At 35.2% G+C, this 25,391-nt stretch overlaps 3 long non-coding RNA genes across 4 annotated transcripts in view; all 3 read right to left on the bottom strand.

The window, feature by feature from the left end:
• LOC134164022 (uncharacterized) overlaps positions 1-25,391 on the bottom strand; it is a 62,515-nt gene that overhangs the window by 13,171 nt on the left and 23,953 nt on the right. For both annotated transcript variants that reach the window (XR_009964964.1, XR_009964962.1), the window contains one exon: positions 22,239-22,297. This is a non-coding gene — a long non-coding RNA (uncharacterized LOC134164022). The remainder of the gene's footprint in view (positions 1-22,238; positions 22,298-25,391) is intronic.
• Positions 7,054-10,046, bottom strand: LOC134164006 (uncharacterized). Its single transcript, XR_009964952.1, has 2 exons — positions 8,280-10,046; positions 7,054-7,270 (listed from the first exon to the last, which is right to left on the bottom strand). It is a non-coding gene; the product is annotated as an uncharacterized LOC134164006 (long non-coding RNA).
• On the bottom strand, positions 14,156-16,906 carry LOC134164007 (uncharacterized). Its single transcript, XR_009964953.1, has 2 exons — positions 16,798-16,906; positions 14,156-15,321 (listed from the first exon to the last, which is right to left on the bottom strand). It is a non-coding gene; the product is annotated as an uncharacterized LOC134164007 (long non-coding RNA).

A 25,391-nucleotide genomic window follows, 5' to 3' on the forward strand; every position in this document is an offset into this window, starting at 1 on the left:
TATCTTTCAATGAAGAAGATAGATGATTGTTTTCTGTAGTCTATATTATGTTGCAATTCTAACTGTTATTCTGATCTTTGAAAACAAAATTGTAAATCAAGTTCCATATAAGGATGAATCCATACGTAAGTAAAAATATTGCTAAAATAAAATTGCCTTTGCAATGTTGTGTTCTAAAGCTTTCCTAGAACTGGAGATTGACAAGTCACAATTTCATTTTGTCTTTCTGATTCTGTTATTGCTGTTGGTTTTAATATATTTCACATTGGCATACTCACCAGGTTAGGAGAGTACATTTACTGAAGTTTGCTGTCTTTCTATATAATCAGTCACAGTTGTCATCAGAATTCTACCCTTGCCTACATATTGTCTACACATTTTGAAAATATAATTTCTTAATTCAGATTATTTCATTTTAAATAATTTCCTCTTTCTGTCCTTCTTGACAACCATACTTGTCTCATGTATTAACAGAGAACTCTTTATCATTTTACTTATTCTGGCTACCTCGCTAATATTAATCCATCTGCAGAATGCCACATTATGTTGTATTAGGCTAAAAGCTTTCTTGTTTTCAAGGATTTTCAAGCTTCAACACCTCTCTTCTTTTGTTCACTGCAGATGCCCAAGACTGTTACTGTACTTCTGCAATTCTTTCCCTAGGATGTTTTTCTTAATACAAATTTAAGAAATTGGCCATGTGATATAGACAGACTGAATAGAAGCTGGAAATAAATTGTGTAAAGAAATTATTTACTTAGCTAGCAGCAGAAGAATCTTACACTGAATAAAATTATTTTCTTTTTCCTCTTCTTTGTTTAACATTCATCTTCAGTTGGGTATATTTCTTGGGTATGAAAAATGACATTAACACAACCAACCAGATATAAGAAATGTTGAGGTTTATAAATGTAATCGTACCTTCCAGTCTCTTAACAAATTCCCAAAACTATTTAGCGGTGAAGATAGCTATTTTTATACTTCTAGAAGTTTATTTTGCTCCATATTAGTCAAGTGTGTCAGTGATCAAGCATGTCAGTGGTGGGACTTCCCACTCCCATCTCCTATTTTTATGTTAAAAAAGTTTTGAGAACCAAAAAATACATATCTTATATCCAAGTCATCACATAACATTAATCCTGTACTTTGTACTTGAGTGAGACCATCAATACAGAGAGGTCTCCCTGTACCAGCATAAAATCCTGCCCCTCTACTCTGCTGTTGTGAGACCTCACTTGAAGTATTGTGTACAATTCTGGTGTCCTCAACATAAAAAGAACATGGAACTGTTGGAACAAGTTCAGAGAAGGGCCACGAGGATGATCAGGGGACTGGAGCACCTCCCGTATGAAGACAGGCTGAGAAAGTTGAGACTGCTCAGACTGTAGCAGCCTTCCAGCATCTGAAGGGGGCCTACAAGGATGCTGGGGAGGGACTCTTCATTACAGACTGTAGTGACAGGACAAGGGGTAACAGGTTAAAACTTAAACAGGGGAAGTTTAGATTGGGTATAAGGAAGAAGTTCTTTACTGTAAGGGTGGTGAGGCACTGGAATGGGTTGCCCAAGGAAGCTGTGAAATCTCCATCTCTGGTGGTGTCCAAGGCCAGGTTGGAGAGAGCCTTGGGTGACATGCTTTAGTGTGAGGTGTCCCTGCCCATTGCAGGGGGGTTGGAACTCGATGATCTTAAGGTCCTTTCCAACACTAACTATTCCAGGATTCTATGGTAAAAAGACACCTCTCCCAGAATGACAGAGGTATTAAGCATGAGCACTTATTTGTAAGAAAGAGAAGCTTGTTCAATTCTGCCCTGTAAAGGATCCATTTATTTTATTAGGTGTATTAATCTGATTTCTTTAAAAAATATATCCCCTTTTTTAGGGAAAAGGAAAGAAAATTTTTTATAATATTAAAATATGTACAATACATATAAGAATTTTTAATTCAGCTTAATGAAATTTTATAAACAATTTTTGCATTGGTTTGGTTTCTAATGATCTTGAACTGAAAGAAAATGTAGTTCTGAATTGCAGTGATAAAAACTTGATTTCTGGCACACATGCAAAACTGTTTATTTTTATGGATGACATAATTAGACTGAACACCCACAAACAATGAGAATATATTTCAATACATTCTCTGTGCTGCTTAGGTCATGAAGCCAATCATAAACATTAACTGAAACAAAACATTCCTTGGGTAAATCAAAGGAAGTACCACTGAAATAACATAAGCAGCAGAAGAAAGCTTGGAGTCTTTCCACACTAATGTCTTATTATGTGGAACAATATCAAGATCTCAATAGAGCACTTGTCCAACTAGTGCTTCTGGCCAATTTTCTTCTTTCAAAAAATGTAAATGGAATTATGTTTAAGAAAATTCATCCTTTTATAGGATTGAGTCCTTTATTCATTGCAGAGTTTAGAGAGCTTTTAGAGAGTATCAGAGATGACAGAAAATTCCATACAGTCATTATCAGCAGAGTATTATATACTGATACAGCATACTGAAGTGCCAGAAAAGAACAGCAGACCTATAAGGTACATTATGAATGCTACAGGGCTTGAAGGTGTGCTGTTGGTAGCTCTGCAGGAAATGGTACTGGCACCATATTGTTTCTGTCCAGCTGTGGAAGCTGGAAACAAAGATAGATACAGCCTGTCTGCTTTTCTGTTCATCTGGCATGCTATTTGTATCTCTTAAACAGGCATAATCAGCTTTAAAGCATGATTTTCAATTGGTTGGCCTCTTATCAGGATCAGTTTTGCACAGAGATCACTGTTGTACTTTCTGGCAGTGAGAAGAGTTGGTTTGGAATCTCAAAGGATATGATTAACTTTCACTTCTAGTGGCATGGACCACCTTTGTATGACCTATTATAAGATACGCAGAAGAGAAGTGGTAGAAGCCACAAAGGCGACACATTCCTCCATCCATGCAGTTCCTGCTAATTTGGTGGTATGAATACAGTGGAACCTCATCAGTGTGAGAAGATCTGCACTTCCATCTGTCACTTCATCCCTAGCTGTTAAGACGTCTTATTTGCAAGAAGCATAAGCTCTGGAAAGAATCTCACCCACCAATTACATTTGGTTTAGTTTTTGATGAAAATGTCCCCAACTGTCTAAACAGCCCGATGCTAACCATTCATGACTGACCGCTATTCTACCTGTCAAGATAAGCAGGGGTAGCCTGCAGTACCATTATAGAAACCCAAGAAAAATTCTGTGCTCTTAAGCACGTAAGTTAATATGGCTTGTTGAAATGTTTCTGGATATAGGGATGAATGCAGTCAGAAATAACCTGTGCCTGCTCACCCTTCACATCAGCATCCTTCTGAAGGGGTTTGTAAATCACCGGGAGGATTCTTAGAACCATACTTTCAGACATGAGATTTATTACCCAGTAGAATTCTTCTATATGCAAAGTTTTCTTTCACCTACACTCCCTCCCAAGGACATCTGATGAAGGAATGACCATTTTTATCTGCTATAAGCATTTTAAAGGAATGAAAGAGAAAAGATGTGTCAATGGAAAACTGCTATAACGTCCCTGCAGCTTTTAGAAGGGTAATGTTTGCCATGTCCCAGAAAAAAAAAAAAAATGTAATGTTTGATTTATGTCTTTTCATGGATCATCCAGAGAGATCTGAATTAATCTGGTCTCTTTCACCATGATATAGGAGATGCAAGTTATTTTTGCTAATTCTCTTAAACATAGAAATCTAAAATACTACTGCTGGAAACTGATCTACTCTGTTAGCTTTGTTTAGCTGCCAGTGAGGCAGCTGCTACCTTTTAGCCATCATGCAGTACTACTATAAGGCAAGTGTAAGAGTTTCAAAGAGAGTCTGGGACCATGCCAGCTCAAGCTTCAGAAATCAACTGCATAGACAATTTCTTCTGAGCCTTCTGAGGGTGCATAGAGATACAGTGTTTCAAAAGACACCGAGAACTGAATTCTTTGGAACTGATTTTTGTGTGGTCACTACTTATTCTTTCTCAATGAAAGTCATTGCTCATTGGTATACACATGGACAAGTACATAATAATGAGATTGACTAAAATGGACAATGAAATAAATGATTGTTCTAAGTTAAAATATGGTGTTCAAGATTTCAGTTTCTAGAATAAATAAATAACCTCATTAATGTCTAAAACTATATATGAATTGATGACCAATAAAATTTTAAGATTTTAAATACATCAAGTAAACTTTTCATAGCAAACTTTCATGCATACACTAAGGTATATGTCACACCTGGACTAACATAATGGAGTTATTAAATTAATAAGTCATGTACTGAGAAGATGTACATCAAAGGCTAACACTTTCTGATATGCAAGTATGCATTAGTGTGTTACTTTAGATGCTCTGACACATGGAAAAACATCATCTGCACCAACAATATTTACTTGTAACATACACATCTCTGGGCATGGAAAGACTGACACCTACATAAATATATGGTTTACGCTCAAAGTTGATATAAATGATAAACAATCACCAGGGAGTCAGTCTAAATATTTGAATTACAATAGAAGTTATTCTAGCTTTCATGGTTAAATGAGAAGAGGGATGGAGCTATGATAGCAGAAGAAACTAACAGGAAGATTATAAAGATAAGTAAAGCTGAGGACTCTATCTTATTATGTTTCTTATTCTTTATTTTACTAGGCTATCCTTTACTATTCATCCTTGTTTTTCCGTGACATCCAGACTATGTTAGTTATCATTCATTTCCATTGATTTGTGAGCTAATTACAGCACTACTTTCATTTCCTCTGTATAAAGCCAGAGATGCTTTGTAATATACAGAACTGGTGTCTGATCCTCAAACTTATTTATGGAAACAGTTACAACAGTCTTGATACTTACTGATGAGTTCATTTTCACTAAGGTCATGAGTTAACAAGATCCAGGTATGTGCAGGTCTGGGATCATCCATAATAGTACATTCACTTCCATGTTGATTTGAAGTAATCAATGAATGGATAATGAAGGAAGAGCAAAAAATACACAAAGTGTATATATTCTTACCTTACAGAACTGAAAATTTCTAGGAATTGTTGTGATCTGCCACATTCATAGTGCACTTTAAACATTTTCATCTCCATATTTCTCAAAGCTATATTTTCCCAGTGCTAATATATGCCATGGCAGACTTGTATAGTGCAAAGAACAAAAAAAGATACAAATACTGAAGAGTCTGTGATCTATCTAATCACAGCTCAGTTGTTCATCTGTAAGGTATCACTGCTGAGCAGGGTGATGAAGGAATAGTTCATGTGTTAAGACATGTTATTGGGAACCTGAGGATCTGGCTTCTCTTCCTATTTCTTCAAAAGATTTCATGCTCAATCTTCCATATATCATTTGGGGTTTGACTCAATGCCAAAGGTAATGACAATCTTTATTTCTTGGTGCTAGAAATTCTGTGTAATGAAGATGGGTAATGGAGATTGGTAATGGTGATGAAACTACTAAGGAGCTGTTATGCATTTGCTGTGATGTGCTTTGATATCCCCAGATGTCAGAAAGTATAGAGATATAATGTATTTGTACTGGTGTTTTGTTTCCCATTTTATCATCTGCTAATGGACATAATCTGTTTTAAGAAAGACTTTGAAGGATAACAGTAAAGAGACTTGTAAAAAAAACCAATAATGGTAGCTCTCACCATATTTCTAACACCTGAACCATTTCTTAGACACAAAAATATATTTATTATTCCATATTATTTATGAGAGAACTTTGACAAACAAGAAACCTGATACTCTCTTTAATTTTCAGTTTTTGGTAGTTATACCATGGTGTGATATACTGCATAGATGTCTAATATCAAATAGATACTTGAAACTACATGCTAGCATTCATCCTCTACCTACCTGCATAGGAAATAATATGATGAAAATGCATATAGTAAAAGAAAGTGGATAATGTTTATAATATTTCCAATCTATCTATTTGGAAGCTTTTTCATCTTGAGAAAATATCTGGAGTTGCTTAAAGAATCCTGAAATATATTACTCCAAAACATTCCAAACTCTTTTCAGTTCTTTAGAGCAGGAAAGGCAGAATCCTCTGTTTCTGTAGGTCTGCAGCATAAAACTCCTAAAAGATTTAATCAATTAAAAATTTATAAACAGAAATACTATCATCACCGGTCTTGTAAGGTCTCATACACAGCTGCACTTGTAAAACAAAATAAAGAAAACAGTATAAAAAGGACGAATTTATAAAGACATTTTCAAAACAAATAATGAAAAGTATTTCAATTAACATTAAATACAGTGGTTTAGTATGTCTTAAAAGTCAAATTTTCTCATTAAAAACTATTTTAAAGCAAAAATGTATTTTTTTGTTAAGAAAAATAATTGTTCACATACACTTAAGTTATGGCATTTTCAAAAGGTCTTTACTATTACTGCAGTTAGTAGAAATATTTACTTTGATGAGAAAAATCAACATTAAGCCAGGATTAAAGGCTTCAAAAGTCCTATTCTTACTATCTGTCTCCATTCTTATAAATATTGTTTTGGAGAATCTAGTTTTCCATCCAAATAAATTAGGCTTAGGTAATTACAAGTTCCCAGTATTCTGTGAGAAATCAGAAGCAAAAGGGATATTATGAAAGGTATGAATGGCTACTGTTGACTTGCTGCATAAAATTGTCTTGCACATGGGTTTTCCATGCATATAACTGCAGCATAAAAGACGACATTATGAGAAACCTTCTGACAAATTGATTAATAATCTTGAGCTGCTGAAGTTCAGCTGAGTGAGCAATTAAACATTCCAAACAGCAATGAACCTTCAGAGATAATTTATGATAATTTTATGCACAAGAGCTCAGTGGCTTTTTAATTTGATAGAATGTTAGTAGCATAGATTTCTAACAAGGGAGTTTCAGTGCTCCATACATCACTGAGATTACTTAAACATTTCAAATGTGGTTGATGAATGAAATTTCCTGAGATGTAAGGAGATACAGAAGGTGTCAGAAGGTTGAGATTATTCATCATATCAATTATCGAAAGTGGATGCATTGACATCATACTCCCAGATCATATTTTATAGCCATTATAAAGACAGAACAGAAATAACAGACTTGGTGGACTGCAGAACTGCCAGGATATCAAACTTCTTCACCCTTCTATTCCAGCATTGTTCTTTCACCACACAATGTTAGCACTTCCAGGAGTTTCTTTGAAAGTCATCCACATTCTATAGCAAGAGAACAAGATCCTTTGGATATCATCAGCTAATATCTGGAAAATATCCCATGCAGATCAAGAGAGAAAAGGTGGGTTAAATAAAATGAGTCTAAACTCAGAAATGCAAATACTGTGTCATTTTTGCTACATTCTTCCACAAAAGTTTTTGCCTTTTTGTTGGTTTCAAAAAACTGCATAGGGCAGTACATTCAAACAAGTCAAATATTTTTAATTCCTAGAATATTTCCCCTTCATTCTTTTATTTCTTGGTTTGGACAGTAAAATATAATGTTTTGATCTTGGATTTCTGACATGCTCATGACAGTTTGAAATACACCAAGCTAAACTAATTTGTAAAGAGGATTTCTTTATTATATGAACAAAGATAAAGTCTCTGCTTTGAACAGAATATTGTTCAGATACCGCATGTTTAAGACAACAGCCAGTTGGTGAATTTTATTTGGTTTTAACACTACTGTAATGATCCTGACAATAAATCATCTTTGCACATATCCAAACAGCTATCCTTTCATGCAAAGAATAGAATGTTGTTAAATGGATGCTAAAATGAGAAAAAAATGTTGCTAGAAGCAGGAAAGCAGCCTGTTACTTAAATTCCTTCAAGTGAGAGATCACTTCATTTGTGTAAAGCACTATTAATCAAAATGCTCCTCAAAGCTCAGGAACTATGCAGACAACTTGAAGAGTGATAGGTGGGAGAGTGGGAGTGTTTGTACAGACCTTGTGGCTTCAAATCCTACTTCAGACTAGAACAATTAGTCTCAGGTTAATGAAAATAGTTGCCTGACCCTTTGTGTGTCTTCAACATTATTTTTTCTACAGCTGACTCCTGCACAGCTCCAGATGCAGTATCAACACCTATAGACATAACTGAAAGCCTACCACCCTTGACGAATGGAGTCAACATTAGCAGTAGAATTACAGAAACTGATGAAAAAGACAAAAATAAGGATTTCTGTAAACATGCTGATAAACTTCTGAAACTCCCCCTGGACATTACTGAACAAATGCAACAGAGCTGGCAAGCAGCTTGCATTCTCACCTAAAAAGAAGAAGGTCTGAACTCATGGCATTGAGGTTCTCTTCCTCAAAAAGGTTACTTCAGCGAGTCAGGAGTTATTTTCACTCCCATCTTAATAAAGATTCTTTCCCCAAAAGGATATCAAAATAGGTCCAAACGCTGGTCATGGAGGAAGAGTCCCTGGAGAGCAAAAGGATGAACTCCAAATTGTGGGAGGAAAAAAAAAAAAAAAGGATAAAAGCCTCACAGCCTAGGAAATGACCCAAATTAAAGTTTAAAAAATTGACTTGCTTCACCTAGAGAATGGATTGAAGCAGTCCTCAGACACGAGCTGCCATAAGGACATTAGGACAATATTTTCAGTCAAGCTCTACCAGGTCAGTTGGTTAGTCTTAATGAAATTTCTCTCACTTATACAGAAAAAGCTTCAAAACTGGCCTCCTCCAAATTGTAAGCAAAGAACAGGTCTCTCTAAGACTTCCTCTGTGTGAAATTAAGGGAGACAGGTTTTTTCCTTACCTTTTTTTTTCCGAGTAAAAATGCGTTCAGAAAAGTGCACTTAAAATCTTTTTTCTTCTAATTAAAACAAAGTTATTAAGAAAATTATATGAAAAGTGCAATTGTCATCTGAAAATGTGTTCTGACAAATTTAGAGAATAAATTAAACCTTGAATAGAGAAATGTTAGTCCTGCCTTCAGTGTAAGTGCCAATACAGCCTTACTTACAGAGACTCTTTTGATGCTTCCATAATGTGCCAATCCATGTTCAAAAGTACAATTATTTGTTTATATTCTTGAAGAGAGATATACAAAACAATTCTGAAGTCCTATTTTACTAATATATGGTAATGAAAATGAAATATTCATAATATGGTCAACTGTATTATAGGTATGAAAAGCAGTGCATACCTAAAACTTGTACCTATAATACTCTCTTTAAAGCAATATTATAGTTTAGTTTTGGCAGCTATGCTTGTTATTTGTCAGGCAAAGCTGGCAACAACTCAAAGTCATGGAAACATTGGAAAACCCCAGCAGCCTTTTCTTAGGCAAGATGTCTATTAAATACAAGATTTAACCTACCTTTTAAAAGGATAAAAATGGGTGACCTGGACGAATGGAGTATCTCAAACTTCCTCCAAAATACGATAGTCTTCTTGTTTGCACTCTTTAATGTTTTGATTTCCCATTCATTGCTGAAGCTGTAATGAGCACCAGCTATTACACGGTGGCTCAGCTCCAACATAAATCACTTAACCTCCCCCTCTTTATTGATTTATACTAGCATTTATAGATGCCACTCATTGTCTTTATAGAGCCTGGGATCTCACAGTAATTAAGTTCAAGTTTAAAATAAACAATGACATCCAATATGGGTTGTTGAAATATACTACAAGGTTTCTTGCCTAATGCCTACATTCAGTTTAGACCTCATCTCATTGCCATTCTAAAAATTCTAACTAGACAAAGCAAATGAAACCAAACAAATAATCACAGCAAAAAAGAACAGCAGGGAAGGCATGTATTCAGTCTTGAAATTACTACGGAATGGATTTCTCAAAATTATAGTGTCAATATTGTATCAGACGTCACTCTTTCTTTTGCAGTAGTATTGTATGTAAGCCTATCTAGCTCAGTAGTATCTTTCTCCTGGAAATCATAACAGGAGAATATTATATTATACTGTTTGATCTCTAAGTCCTTTAATGCTCTTGGATTTGTACAGTAAGTTATTTTCTTTTGCTGCCAGGAGACAAATTTATCATTTACTTACAGTACATTCACATAATTCTCATAATTCTGTACAGTGGCTTTAATATGAGAAAACTTTTTTTCCAAGCCATGAATGCCAACCTCTACATGATGCAGGAACAGAAACCATAAATCTAGCCTGAATCCTAAACCTTAGCAGTGATTTCTGTCAAGTAACATACGGAAGCCACAGTGGAAATACCAAGGGGAAGAGATTCCCATTTTAGCCCACAGTGCTGTTATGACTTGTCAACTTCCCTGCAGCCCCACTCTTTTCATGGGTCTCATATCTTTTGTTCTCCACATAGCCCTAACCCTATGCTTAACACCAAGTGTGGACACAGTATATGATTTCCTATGACATATTCCTGATGTGAGGGAAAAGAAAAATACATGGATATTGGTAACAAGACTTCTATTAGGGTCACTTGTTTCAGGATCAAGTCCTAAATAGCAAAATTTTAATTAAAAAAAAAAGTGAAAGCGGGGTTTTTGTTTCATTTGGGATGCCTGACAGAGCAGTCAAGAAGAAAAAAAGTGGCATCCAGAAGAGAAAAAAAAAAGTCAAACTATTTCTCATGTGTTAGTAAACAGATTGTTTTTAGAACAGATGTTATAGAGGATGAATTGTATAATGGACTTACAGGAAGAAAAACAGTAAAGGGATGCTGATAACTTCATTAGGTCCCTGCTATGAGAATCAGACATAGACTGATGTTCACAGGCAAATTTCAGAAATATTTAATTACTACACACAAATTCAGACCTCACTTTCAGAAAAGACAGTGACACCAGCATAGACATACACAGAGATATCTGTTAGTAATACACCAGTTATTTTTCATAGTGTGTTTCTGCTGCTGGACTCCTACTGCCTGCCTTCAGTTGACATCTCAGTGTGAGCTGTACAAGCTGAGAGTCAGACCCCCAAAAGGTACCTGTTCAGAAAACATACATGAAGGGGTTACCTTGGTAACAGACACACGTGAAAGCTCTCAGAAGAGCTTTTTTCTCACGTATTATTTTTTTCTGCTCTGTGCTGGTTCATATGCATATGTAGGTTCACAGTCACAGTCACAGTCACAGTATGCTAGAGATTGGAAGGGACCTCATAAGATCATCTAGTCCAATCCCCCTGCCGGAGCAGGAACACCTAGATAATGTTACACAGGAATGTGTCCAGGCGGGTTTTGAATGTCTCCAGGGAAGGAGACTCCACAACCTCCCTGGGCAGCCTGTTCCAGTGTTCCGTCACCCTCACTGAGAAGAAGTGAGGCTACAAACTTTATCAATCAAACTACAGCTGCACAGCTTCAACACTGACTCTTACTCTTTTCTGCTTTCCAGTAGCTTATGATGAAGATTTGCTGATGAATGGAGAGATTGGTATCTGGCAAGGCATGCTGCTCCACTAGGAATACACAAATCTCTGCTGAAACTTTACAGATCATTTACATGAACTTTTGAAGTAGGAAGAAGGTTTATATTACAGGTGAAGAGATGCCTATACACAATTGCTCGTGGAGAACTGCTGAAGTGAGGAAAGCCAAATTGAATCTTCCCAAATTTTTTAATTAATATACATGTACATGCATGCTTAATATACACATACATACTAGAACTCACATTATTAGTTAGAGTTGAAATGCACTTCTGTTTCACAGGCACAGAGAATGATCCCAAACATGTAATATGTCATGTTACTTGAAGTCTCCATATTTGGGAATTAGTCTCACTTGGAACCAGTTCTGAATGTTATAAATTGCTGCCTTATGACAGTAAAAATTTATAACTTATCTGCAAATATCATGTAAGCAGCCTGTATTAAAGAGTGCATTTTATATCTTATCATGTATTAGTATTAGTATAATCAGGCATTATAAGGTAGAAGAAATATGTTCATTACGCCCCATCAAAAGTCCAATTAGATACAAGTTTGGAAGGCCACTTTTTAATTTAGGCCTCTTACAGTTCTTCCAACTTATCTCATGCTAGATTGGTAGGACATGATTATGTTCTTCATCACATTTTACACATAGCTAATTTATTTTCACTAGCATAATAATTGATCTAGAAGGAAATCTAAAGGCCACTGCATTTATTTGGTGATGTTATCAGTATCTTCAGTGAGTGAACAATCAATTTACATGATACATATTCCCTCTGTTTCCTCCCCTTAGTAGAAATAATACCTTCAGACAATAGTGGCCTTTTCAGCTTTGGAAGGGACTTGTATTTATATTTAAAAAACAGAATCAGAAGCCTTCACCTCTGGGCTGCTGATACTCGTAGCTGATGGTGCTAAGTAGACCTCATCCTATGTGGGACATAAAAACATTATCTCCCACAAATTCTCATATAAGACCACTGAGGGTGTAAACCAAGACCTGTTGTATTAAAGGAAAGCATCCTGCATTTTAGCTGGCTTTGACAGAGGTTTTCTACTGCAGTTTCTAATGAGTCAGTACTGGTGAAAACATAGAAAAAGGAATACTATCTTATAAGTGAATATTATTTTAATGGAAAATATCAGAAATGGAAAACTGTTTTTTTAAAGTACTTGAGCTTGACATAGCAAGTATTTGATAGAGCTGTTCTGAAACTATTCACTTCATTTTGAATTCTTAGTTCTCTCCCTGTCTCCTTCTGTATCATTTTTTTTTTAAAGTATTTACTATGAAGTTGTAAACCTGGCCTCTACAATGTTTTATTTTCCAGCACAATAATCATGCTAATGTACTCTAAGGCTAAATGTGAAGGATAGGTAATAATTTATCAGTGTTTCAAGCAGAATTCAGGGACATTTCAAAATGTTTTTTGTGATCTGGGCTTCCAACTTTAAAATGTGATGTATAATTGACATTTTGATACTTCGAGGCCATGGTGTATTCTCACACTTCTATGAAAAAAAAAACAACTTGCTGACACAATCAGGAAACAGATGGTGACAAAGATCTTGTATTTAATATGCCAATCATTATGCTTTACTTGCATATTATCATCTCATTCATGAGGCCACTATATGAAGGAATTTTGCTATGCCTCTGCAAATCAATCAAGAAGTCTTTTAATATTTTTTAAAAATATAATTTAGGTCCTTGTTATCCTTTCTGTTTCATTGTATTTGGGGTGGGGTGTTTATGTAAATTTATTACACATGAAAAAATGCTTTGACAATCCCATGGCTAGAATAGATGTCAGTAATGAAATATTCACTATAGATAGATTCAATAGAGACCAAGAAATGACTTGGCAACTGAAGTACCCACATTTTCCATACTTTGCTGTGGTCCTTAATCCAAAGGCAGTGACAGAGTAAGACACTATGAAAGATGATGTCGAGTAGGAGAATAGATTTTATAATGTGGCCTCATATCTACTAAGACCTGGACTTCAGTCAAAATTTTCTACTCAAGAAAACCACAGATGGCAGATTACCAGTGTATTTCAATTAGTGTTGAAATCATTGAGTATCTCAGCCAAGCAAACCTTTTCTTCAGCTCTGAAAATAGGCATTTTCCTTGGAGAGTGTCTGACTCAAAGTCCCCTTATACAGGAGAGTTCGTCCACTCACAAACTGAGCAAGGACCCTCCTTGGACAGCTTGAGGTCCTCTGAAGATGTTTTAGCCCATTATTGCAAGTGATGAGAAAAGGCTGTTTCTTTCTCCTTTGTTTCTCTCCTTCAGTGTCCAGAGAAAACTTCTTCCTTTGCAAGTGCCAAATGTTCACATTTGGAGGGAGCTGGGGTATAGTTAGCAGCATTCTCTCCAGTCTCTCTCTTATTCTCTATCTGTAGGTTCCCCACCTTCTAAAATGTGTATCTTTCCATTTGAAGAAGACAAGTGTCATAAAAGGCAAAGTGGTCCTAAGTGCAAGAAAAGTGAGCCTATGTTTCTTTCACACGTCACAACACAGGTTTTATGGCAGCCTTTCAGCATATCCCCCGCTTTCCACACTAATTCCCCTTCTAATCTCCAGCCTTTCAGACTACTTGCAATGTGTTCTTTTAGACCCGATCTTTACTGACTCATAACTGGGAGGTCTACGTCACCCCTATTTTGTCATATTCCCTTCATTGCGTGGCATTCTTCATTTAGCTTGCCGAAGCAGGTTTGTGTTTATGAAACCAGAAATCCTCAAAATCGCAATTCTGTATTCCCTTTAATTGGTTAGGAGAAAAACAACACAACAATAATATCCCCAAACCCAGAACCCCACAAGCACAATACAGCATTGTGTAACAGTTGAGCTGTTCTTAAACACAGGGTCAGATTTATTGTTTCACTACTTATCAAAGACAGTGGCTTAAACACCTTGCACTATCTAGACAGCAGTCTCTTGGGATGTCAAAAGTCAAGGTTACATCAGCTCTTGACTTTGTCCAGGCTCTATGATGTACAATGTCACTGTAACAGAGCACTTCCTCTTTGTTCTGGGGGAACTTGATTCATAATGAGCCCATTTAGGGTGTACTCAGATTGTGATAAAGAGCTCTACACAGAGATTCCTATTTTAGAGAAACAGGTGTTGGCTTTGATTAGAGAAAAATGACATCATCCAAGAGAGAGGAGGAAAAAAAAGCAAAGGGAAAGGAAGGCAAAAATAGAAAAAAAGTGGCAACCAGACACAAATACATTTGCACATATAAAGCTGTTCTAATGAGAGCCAAATTGATTTGACATTCAGTGGCAGTTTGAAGCCAAAAAAAGCAAAGCAGCCTACAAAAGGCCCAGCTCATTGTTTATGGAGTGTCATACTTCATCATCTGTGAGACCAATAACAGTGATGGGAAGACCTTTAAAAGCAGGGAGTTTGCACAGAATGGCTGCATGGGTACCGCTGATGTCAGATGCAATAGAGTGATTGTGAGCTATTTCCTGAATTGAAATCATGTTTGTCAGATGAAGTAGATGCTCTCTACAGATTATATCTTTGAGAAGAGGATTTAGTACATTGTTAGAATTCTTGGCTGATTTCTCCTAGGCAGACGTAACCACAATACTTACCCTATGATGGGTACTGATCATCAAACTAAATAAACTGAATAAAAACCATAGAAGATAAAACAATTATATCACATGCAAACGTAGCTTCCAGCACATGAAAATTATTATGTTTGTGAAAAAGAACTTTGCACAAAATCATGTAAATTAGTGTGGGTACCCCTTCCATTCACCATCCTCATTTTCATCGGTAACTTTGTAAATATTTTTACAATTATAATTTTTACATTTTCATCAAAATAGTGGTCTTCTGTCATTAGTAGACTGCAGAATATATTTTGTCCATCTCTGCTTTCAGTTAGAACACCTGGTGAGGAGTGACATGTTTATCAAATGTTGGTGAATGCCAACATGAATTAAATAAGCCTTCAAAAAAACCGTGAGATGCTATAGCCTTGTACAGGAAAAGAGATGTGTAGAAAGCAGTCTCTTTCTGCCTTCTAGCTATGAGCTCAATCTAGATATCACAATATTGATATTAAAATCTGATCCTAATGTTTCTGTTTAGATTTCACTAGAAAATAAATTTCTTTCTTGAGGAAAAATTCAGAAATTTCAGCCTCCTGGGTCTCAGTTCTCTAAAGACTCACTGGAATACAAATACACAATGATCTTAAATTGGGAAGTCCTTAATGACATTTTACATATGGTATCTATTGTGGCTTCATAATGCAAAAAGGGTGACCAAGTATCAAATGGATGGCATAAACAAAAAACAGGAAGAGAAAAGATACATGGAAGTCTAAGAGAATAGATAAACCGTTTTCTTTCATTCACATTAAAAATAAAATTAGTTTGTTTTTTGGGTTGTTTTTTTTTTGTGAACCTTCTTTCTGTTTCCTGTAAATAATTTAATCTCTGAGTTTATTAGCATGATCACCCAGTTAAGCAAATAGATCAAGTAGTACATAATGTTTAAATATTCACAGAAGACATTACATCTGTATTAAGTATTGTATTCTGTGACATACAAAGACAGCGTACACTGATTATTAATTATGTGTGCATATGTAATCCCTGCTATGTCAGCTTTAAGTTGTAAATCATATGATTGAGTTTCTTTAGTCATATTTAGGAGAATTATAAGACACACTGGAATAAATTACAAGTTTTGAATACTACAAGATAGGTTTCTAAATTCACTTTATAATAGTACCTAGCAATTCAAGGCCATATGTATTCTACTACAGCCTGTACTTTAGTTTGCAGGAGAAATGGGGTTGCTCTGTGTCTAACACTCATTGGTTTAGTAGTCAGTCTGAAGTCCTGCAGACATGATATTTAATTCTATTAAATTAAATATTTAAATGCATGATAAGCCCTTCAACAAGTGGATTTCACTTTTCTTAGGCTGTAAGAGCATTCTCATGGATAATCCTGTTGTAGAAAAAGTAAACAGGAAATGTGTTACTGAAGACTGAAGAAATGCATTCCTACCAAATTTTGATAAAACATTTAAAATGTTACCTTTTAGGATTCAGTGTCAGAACTGTAGCATCACAGAAGTGAATGCAAGCAATTTACATTTCCCTTAGAGCTATTGTTTCACACTGTCTGAAGATTCAGGCTATGTCTTTCACTGCTGAGAAATGATGTATTTTACATCAACCAATGTAAACTTTTCTAAATTAGTGAAAACAAGAAGAGACAAATTTCAGTTTAATGTAGCTAGTCAAGGTTAACCTCAGGCCTACATCTGCCATTATATTGACAAAACATAAAAAGAAATAACACAGTTAACAATGATAATACAGCCTTTGCAAGAGAACATTGTATTAATTACCTGCTACCCAAATTAGAATCTTCCCTCTACAGTTCTACACTCACAAAGTCTGAAAATATCTTTATATCTCCTTCCATATCTGTGAAAAGCGATAGTTTTTATATGAAATACTTCCTGAAAAGAGAAACCCAAAGGAAGTATGCACAATGTATAAACTTTTGCATGTATACACAAAAAAAAATTCATAGAAATTACAATGAATTATATTATGAATTATGAACCATTAATATGTTAATTACAGTCAAAGCTGAAACTGTTTTCATGTAGTAGACTTAAGCAGCTGGTCCTGCTTAGTTCTTCAAAAGCATCAAGGACACCGGATTTGCATATGTGATTGCCAGGTATGAAAAAAGCTGTTTCATCTAGCAGAAAGAGCAGACCAAGTCACTAAAATTAAAAATAGCCTAAGAAACAAAGATTTTAGTTTTATTTTGTTTTCCTGACACTGACAGTGACTAACTCCTGGAACAAATTAACTCAGCAAGTGCTAATTTCTCCATTGCCTGTAATATCTTCAGCAGAAATGGATGGCTTTTTTTATTCTCCCTGAAATACATGCTTAATCCAAACCTGCCTTTTTTTTGTTTCCTATAAAAAATGTTAAAGATAAAGGTGTGGGAACTCCCCTTTTCTGATAACTTATACTTTGTTATTTTGCATAGCACTTCCTTGCCAGTAGGGTTTGGATAGTTTAGATAGATGGTGCCTGTGTGGTACCTGATAAAAGTAAGTTGGCTCAGAAAAAAAACATAAGATAAAATTTTATGTGCTTTTTTTATATGAAGATCTAATAGTCTGGATAACCTAGAGATGCCTTTAGTCTTAAAATTAACAAGTTTCCATTAGTATCTCTAGGACATAGACATACACATCAGGAACAGAATGAAACTCTGCAGGAGTGAATATATTCCTCTGATCTATTCTGAAAGTGGTTCTTTAGATTTTTAGCCCCTCCACATATTCATTCTTATCTGCAATACTGTAGTGAAAATAATTTCATTTGCATCACTTCATGTCCACAATCTGTTTATTTACATACCACACAGCTAAGCCTGATTGCACCATACTTGATTGCATTTACCTAGCTTCAGCTGAATCACTTAGTGAATTCCAGCCTGCTACTGCTTCCACAGCTCAGTAGAGTCACTAAGCTTTCACAGACACAGCTAAACACATTCTGAAGAAGACTTAGCTAAACAGGTATACCGAAAACCTCACTGACACATGTAATATTTACTGCTGATGGCAAAAAGGCTACATGATGGCATTAAAAAAACAAAGTAGGATTTACACTTATGTAACTAAGAGAATTGATGCTGGGCTTGTAAACAGGAGAAGTTAAATAAAGATACTAATATAATAGTAGGCAATGATACACATTTTCAGTATAAACCTTCAGTGTAAAAATACTCTTATCAAGTGTGACTACTGACTACGAGCTCTACTCCTTAGAGACTGGTTGTAGTTTAAAGAGAAAGTTTTCTCCTGCTTGGGAATCTTGAAAATAAATTATTTTCCAGAGAAAAGATAGACAATAGGAGCTATCCTAGGAGAAAACTAAAATGCAAGTCCCTCTTTTCCGTGTCTTTCCTACCACTCTGTGTGCCACCCTTGTTACAGCAGGATGTTTGGAGACATATTTTCTAAAACAGTTCCCAGCCAGATAACTTTCACTCATGCCAAACTGTTCATTTCAAGGCTGTGATTTCCCTAACTGAGGTTAGACTTAGCCATCCTTGCTCAAAATTTTGGGAGGTTCCAATAGGTCTTCTACATGTCATTAAACCAGCCTATTCACTCAAAAGGCTCTTTCTAAGTAATGATACCAGGTCTAACTGTGCAGCCAGAAATGACTGTAGAACTGTGGTGCAGCAACTTGCAAAAGTTGAGAATGAGTACTTCCTAGGAAGTCATGTTGCAGGAAGTTCACATGACATCTGTTTCCCAGTAATACACAGACACAGCTCATGCACCACTACAAGCCCATCAGTTTCTTGAAGGGAAATGCATATATGTACTGTGTAGCACATACATCTCTGCAGGCTTTCACTAACAGGAAGTGGTTTGCATATGTATCTCCAAAACTGTGGTTTTAACATGGTATTTTAAGGTGTTTAACTACAAAGTAAGAACTGAATGTAGTTCAGTGGCTGTTCCTTGCAATTCAGAGTAGAAACCTAACATTCTCTGAAACAGCACATATTTCTAGATATATCTGAAGTTGGATGAATATGGCTACCTTTTGGTAGCCTTTTGATAAGGGAAAACCAATGAAGACAATGGGCGAAAAAGATTTTAATTCCAAATTTATTAATTTCATGCTACCTTCTGAGTATTGAAGTCTTTTTGTTTCTTGCTCCAAAAACCAAGTGATTTTTATTTGGTAGTTATCTTGAATATGGCTATTAGAAGAAGAAGCTTAAAACCAGGCATGTCAAATCCCTTTTCATAAGGAGCCTGCAGCATAGAAAACTTTGCGTTATGTGTATTAAAGAAGTAATATGTAAAGTGCAAGAATGTCTTCTGGCAAAATATCTGAACTATAGTAAAACTGATATCTACAAGAAAATGTTTCAATAACAGTAGGGATCAGTGAGAAGAGGAATTTTATTGCTGGCCCTGCCTGTGCAAATATGAGTAGTATTCTCATATCAATGAAAGAACAAAACAAGAAACAAAGATAAAACAACCCTGCATTTTTAACCAAATCTACTTCTTGTTTTTTATTAGCAGCAATAACTATTAAAAAATTGGGTTTTAGTTAGTTAATCATTCCATTAGCAAACAAAAACCCCAAATACCATCAAACTAGATAAAGATAGACTGCTCATTATGGAGCAGTTTCTGGTGCTAATAAAACAGTGCAGTTTTACTTTACAGCACCCTCCCCCAGCTCTTTCCTCCATTGCTTTATTTCAGCCACTGAAATATGTGGAAAAAGACTTGCTCTGTTTTAATTTCTTGCTGTTTTCTTATGCAGTTAGTATTTTATTGTAGAACTACATTAAAAAATAAAATTGAAAATAAAGTTTTGCAGCAGGTATTGTATAAGCAAATGTACCTTTATTTTCTGCATACTATATAAAAGCAGATTAGGTGTCTTTTGGTCAACTGTGAAATGCCATTTGTAACTGGAAGTAACTTACATTCATTAGGGTTTCTTTTCCCCTCTAATTCATTTCACGCTTGCTTTTGTTTATGAAAATAGATTTGAGCAGGTAATCAGAGTGTAGAAGTAGTTTTCACTCATTCAGCGATATTCCACAGGTTTTATTCACTTTTATTCTTGATTGCATTTTCACTCTTGGAAACTCATTTACATAATCTCCGTATGGTCATTTCACAGTAACTGTATGTGACTCTGGATATGCCAGCTAATAATTACTCTAAATTATCTGAGAATACCTAACTCCATAGCTAATATACAGTTATTTCTTCATACTCAGACTCTAGATTGAAAGCTCTATGACTGGTCCAATGTTATGAAATGTCAAGCTGTTTACCAACAACAAAGACTGTGCCTCTTCTTCTCAGCCCCTGCAGCTGAAGCAGAAAATGCCAGTGTTTACTTAAAGAAGGGGAGAAAAAACTCTCCTTCCTCTATGCTTGGTCCTGGCTGTTGGAGTGAATAGTAGTTTTTGTCATTCATATTAATGGGAATAGAATCTGGCTCTCTTTCTCATCCCTTTTATGCCCTATCCTCTTGCACTTCATGAAAATACTTTATTTACACAACAGTTGTCATAAAACTATAATTTCTGTAGATGAGATTCTGCTCTATTTCCTCATCTACTTAGTTTAGATTTCCTATCACCTCTTATACAGAGCCAGGATGTATATGTCTGTATATCCAAAAATGTAATTTAACTAGAAAAATAAGGGAAGAAGCAAGAATTTTCTGTTGGAACTTCTGTAGGCCAAAATCTACTGGTATTTTTACCATAACATTCAGGCTCCCCCAGGCTTTGGCCACTGCTGTCCAGCATTAACGTGACACAAGATGACTTATCATGAAATGCTTCCTTTTTGTCAGAGTAAAGTTTGGATTAAATGACTATGGAAAGGGACAAAGGCAAATTATGAAAGGCAGGACTTTCCTCCCCTTCCTCCTTTGCAACTGAATTAAAAAATGTCATTGACTTTAATCACCAGTTACAGGGTGAATTGTACAGGGTTTTAGAATCTGGCAGAAAAGATGAAAAATTTCTGAATGGAGATAAAGGAAAACACAGAAAAGCCTATATAAAAATGCGGGGGGGGGGGGGAAGCTTTTCTATTTTACAGAATGCACAGAAATAACATTTGGATGATGATTAAATAATACTGAAAGAGTCTACTGTGCAAACAAGGAATTTCTCAGGGTTGTGTATGTGTGTGCTATTTAACTGTTTTGGATATTTGCTTGAGATTTCTTTTCTTTTCAAAAAGAATGGTGTGATCTAAAAAGAGAGGACAAGCTTGGTTCAGTTATAGCTTTCATATAATTACTACAAACTAATGCAAATTAGACTGTAGGTCTGCTCAATGTACATTTCTGTGCTTGCCAAATTATGTTTGGCAGTGTGGTCAAGCAATAACAGATGCACATTGTGCCTAGTTTTCTCGGGCTGTTCAATAATTAGGAGGGCCATGTATTATAATAAACCACATCCCCTTGGCTGAGATTTGGATGCAAATTGCACACTAATTCACTTCCAAGTTTTTTGGAAGCATACCAAAAGACATGAAAATTAGGGAAATATACTATTTACTTCAGGAAATGTGTTTAAAACTAAAAAAGGCTCATTTGTAAGCAGTGTTCATGTATTCCATACTTGTAAAAAAAAAAATTAACAATAAGCTCTCTTTCCTTTATTAAGTTCAGCTCTAGCACAGAGCAGCTAATGTGACACCTCTGCAATGTTCATGGCATCTCTATTATTCTTGTACTGAGTGAGTATAATATAAAAGACAGTTACTCTGCTTTGTATTTCTCTAAGGTATTGCTGAGGTTGAGTGGATGATATCAGTTCAATGAAAGACTTGAATCACACAGCAATCCAAATTCTTTGCAATCAGTTGAGTTGTAACGGCATGCTGTTTATAGCAGAAGATTTGTCTTTTGAAAAGGCTGAAGATTCTTTACCCTTAGCTATTATACAAAGGTTGAATGGACAGATTTAATGAAAAAAAAATACTTAACGAGGGAAATTCTAGGAAATCCAGCAATGTAATGCAGTTACATGTGTATATGTAACTGCACCTGTCTCCAGATTCTGAAGAAACAGAACATTAAAATAATTGAACTTGCTTCTACATATATTAACAGGTAGTTAGGTTGTCCTGAAAATCATTTAACAGTGACCTGCTTCGCAGTAACAGTTAACACTCTTAAACACAGAAACAGAATGCAACCTAAAAGTGGTATAGTAACAGATACATCTCTTGTGTTTACTGCTTACTTGTATTGTGATTGCACCGAAGAGACTGGCTCATGGATTAGGACTCCTCTGTACATGCCCTAGAAAAATACAGAAAAAAAAGGAGTGAAAATGGCAGAAATCAGAATGCTGTCCTGCAGTATTATTATTATTTAAGTTCTTTGTTTTAAGAAGAGATATCATGGAACATAATTCTGTAAATCTTTCCAACTATTTCAAATTTTACAGAGATGTTCAAGCAGTTCTTTGCAGGAGACAATGAGGTGAAACATTGCTTGCCAAAAATATAAAACCCCCTTTCAAGATATTCTACATTGCCAGCACAATTTCAGTCACTACTGTGTAGTTTTGACATGGGTGACTTAGTTGTAAACTAATTCACGTATACCAGCAGAAATGTCTACAGTAAAACAAAAGTCAGATAAGGTTATTGAAATCTTTTCTATTAAAAATTTGATAATATCAGAAATACAGGCGTAATGACACTAAGACAAGTATGCTAGGATTAAGACCAATTTTAAGAGGATAAATCAATGCTGTGACATGCAGCTATGGCTAGACTGCTATGTATGTCAGGTTTGCAGAGGTTTATAATAAGTAGTTTTTAGGTATTTCTTAGGTATTTATCCTATTTGATGGTTGTTTGTATTGTGACTAGATCATCATAGGCTAACAGAACAGCAACAGAATTCTTATTTCCAGTATAAGAAACACAGAGTTAACTACATAAAAGCAGTTTTGGCAAAAGTACTGTTTACTCTGTATGTTGAAATTGAAAACAGGTTAAAGACTAAATGTAGAAAAGCAGCTGAAATTGTAAACTCATTTGAATCATTTAAATTAAGGAACTATAAAGAGCTTTAGGTGAATTTTGCAAAAATAACTGGTTGAACAACTTAGTAGCAGATAAGCCTCAACAAAGATAAGACCTCCCTAAAAGTCATTAGTGGAAATAGTCTAAAGTATTTATACATAACAATATCTCCTGAATTAGTTGTAACCTCCCAGGAAAAAAACATCTAGGCATTACTTTAGACAGCTCAATGAAGAGACTTGTTCAAATAAGATGTTAAATTGTGTTAAGAATGGAATAGAAAAGAGAAGATTACAATTGCATTATATAAATCGATGGCACATTGATTACTGTATTCAGTTAGCCATCTTATTCTTAAAAGACGCAAATGAGAAGGTGAAATGAAGTACAATGAAACTGACAAAGGTGTTACTTTCACAGCCACTAAATTATGTCAGCCTCTTCAGAAGCATAAGGGACTAAGTCAAAAATGTTAATCCCAATTTGATAGAACCATCCCCAGAAAGCTAGCCCTTTTTCTAACATTTATCAGGTTCAAACCAACCCATTTTTAAACCTTTATGAAAGACTGTTTCAGCATGCTGCTAGTGTCTGATTCAGGAAAATACAGTGATGGTCTAGAGCAGTTTTTGACTCCAGCCATTCTGTTTCATGTGTTCATTGTAGATGCAAAGTATGTGTAAATCCAAATCAACACTTAATATATAATGTAAAGTCCATTTTTAATGAATAATCTTTCAACAAAATTAGTCTTTTCACTTAAACTAGATTTACCTAGCTTGTCACATCACAAAGGTGGATTAAAGGCAAACCTAATGTTCCTGTGGCTTGGTGGTGGTGGTGGTGTAATTATTTGGTTTTTTATTAGGATTTTGCTATTCTTTTTGTAGAAACAAATTCATTGAGGTCAGTTAGAATTTATTAATAATTATAACATTGTTATGAAATTATGAGGGTTGTTACATCTTGTTTGAACTGTTCAAGACAGCAGGATATATATGTAGTAGCTTCCTTAGACTTGGAGAAGACCTCTGAAAACATCAACTTTGTGCATATCTATGTGTGGTGAAACAATATTTGTGCAAGTTAAACATTGAAAATAGTCCAAGAGCTGCCATTAATTTGAATTGATCTGAAATCATTATCTGGAACTGCCAGGAAACTGAAAAAATTATTTATTTCCACAAGTCTTATCTGAGATAATATGTACCTTTTCTGGAATGTACAAGAATGTCACTATCATTACTGCTGCTAACTTCAACAGAACTTACATTCATTAAATATGAAAGAAAGTACTGAAGATAGGGTGCCTCTCTACTCAGAAGAGACTTTGGTAATACAACCATATCTGTTTACGCTCCTTCTCTGTATGTGGTGAATGCAGTACATGAAGAAGCCTCTCTGGAGTATTACTGAGTAAAATAGTCTTCTAACAACATAAAGGAAACTATACATCAAGTTGTGTAAACCTGTGTAATGATAAATGTCTAACAAAACTTTGTATATGGAGCAGACCAAACACACTGTCAATTGTTTTGGTCTTGCCAGCTATGTTCCCTCAGCAGCTGACAGCTTTTGTGATTTTTTTCAGTCTATTTTACTAGAGGTGATAGGGTTACACTGGCATGTATTCCAGATCTATTAGAAAGCTGCCTGCATTTAAGGCTCAGTGATCTCTGTAGATTCTTTCAAGTCAGTACTCCTACGTTCCTTACCAAAACTTTCCTAGAATAACATCACCTCTACTGTAATGCCAGGTGAAAGCCAAGATCAATAAATTAATTTCTCTACATTTGATTCTTTGTATGACATGTTGACACCATTAAATTGATCATTATGACTTACTGTTTTCCTTATCATAGCCTTCCTCAATAACTCTGGCAACTTAGACAGAATTGAAACCAAGCAATAATTTTTATTTAATTGACTGTAAGAAATCTTTTCAAAATTCATAGCATTCAAAATTTTCAAAGAAAGATAGAAACATTTATTTCCAAGCATTTTCAGTTGAAAACAACTCATATTCTCATTACTCCCCTAAAAATTTTGGGTTATACAGTGTTTTGATGAAAAAATTAAGACAGGTTTTATTATTATTATTATAATGCATATGTATATTACTGTTTACTTTCCTGTTCATTTATTTTTAAGACTAGAGCTCAAATTTCCAAAGGTAGCTAGTTGAGTTAGATGCCTAAATAATCCCATATATGTGACACTACATCTCAGTCAGATCAAGGTTTAAAACCTGAATAATATATTGGGAATAACACTTGTAGGTTATTCAGTTTTCATCACATTTTTTACTCTTTTTAAAAGACTTTGGAAACTCAGCATTTCTATTTGCTAAGATGGTGGAT

This window comes from Pezoporus occidentalis, unplaced genomic scaffold (assembly GCF_034315485.1).
Source record: "Pezoporus occidentalis ecotype Australia unplaced genomic scaffold, CSIRO_AGI_Poc_V1 ctg21, whole genome shotgun sequence".
NCBI lineage: Eukaryota > Metazoa > Chordata > Aves > Psittaciformes > Psittacidae > Pezoporus > Pezoporus occidentalis.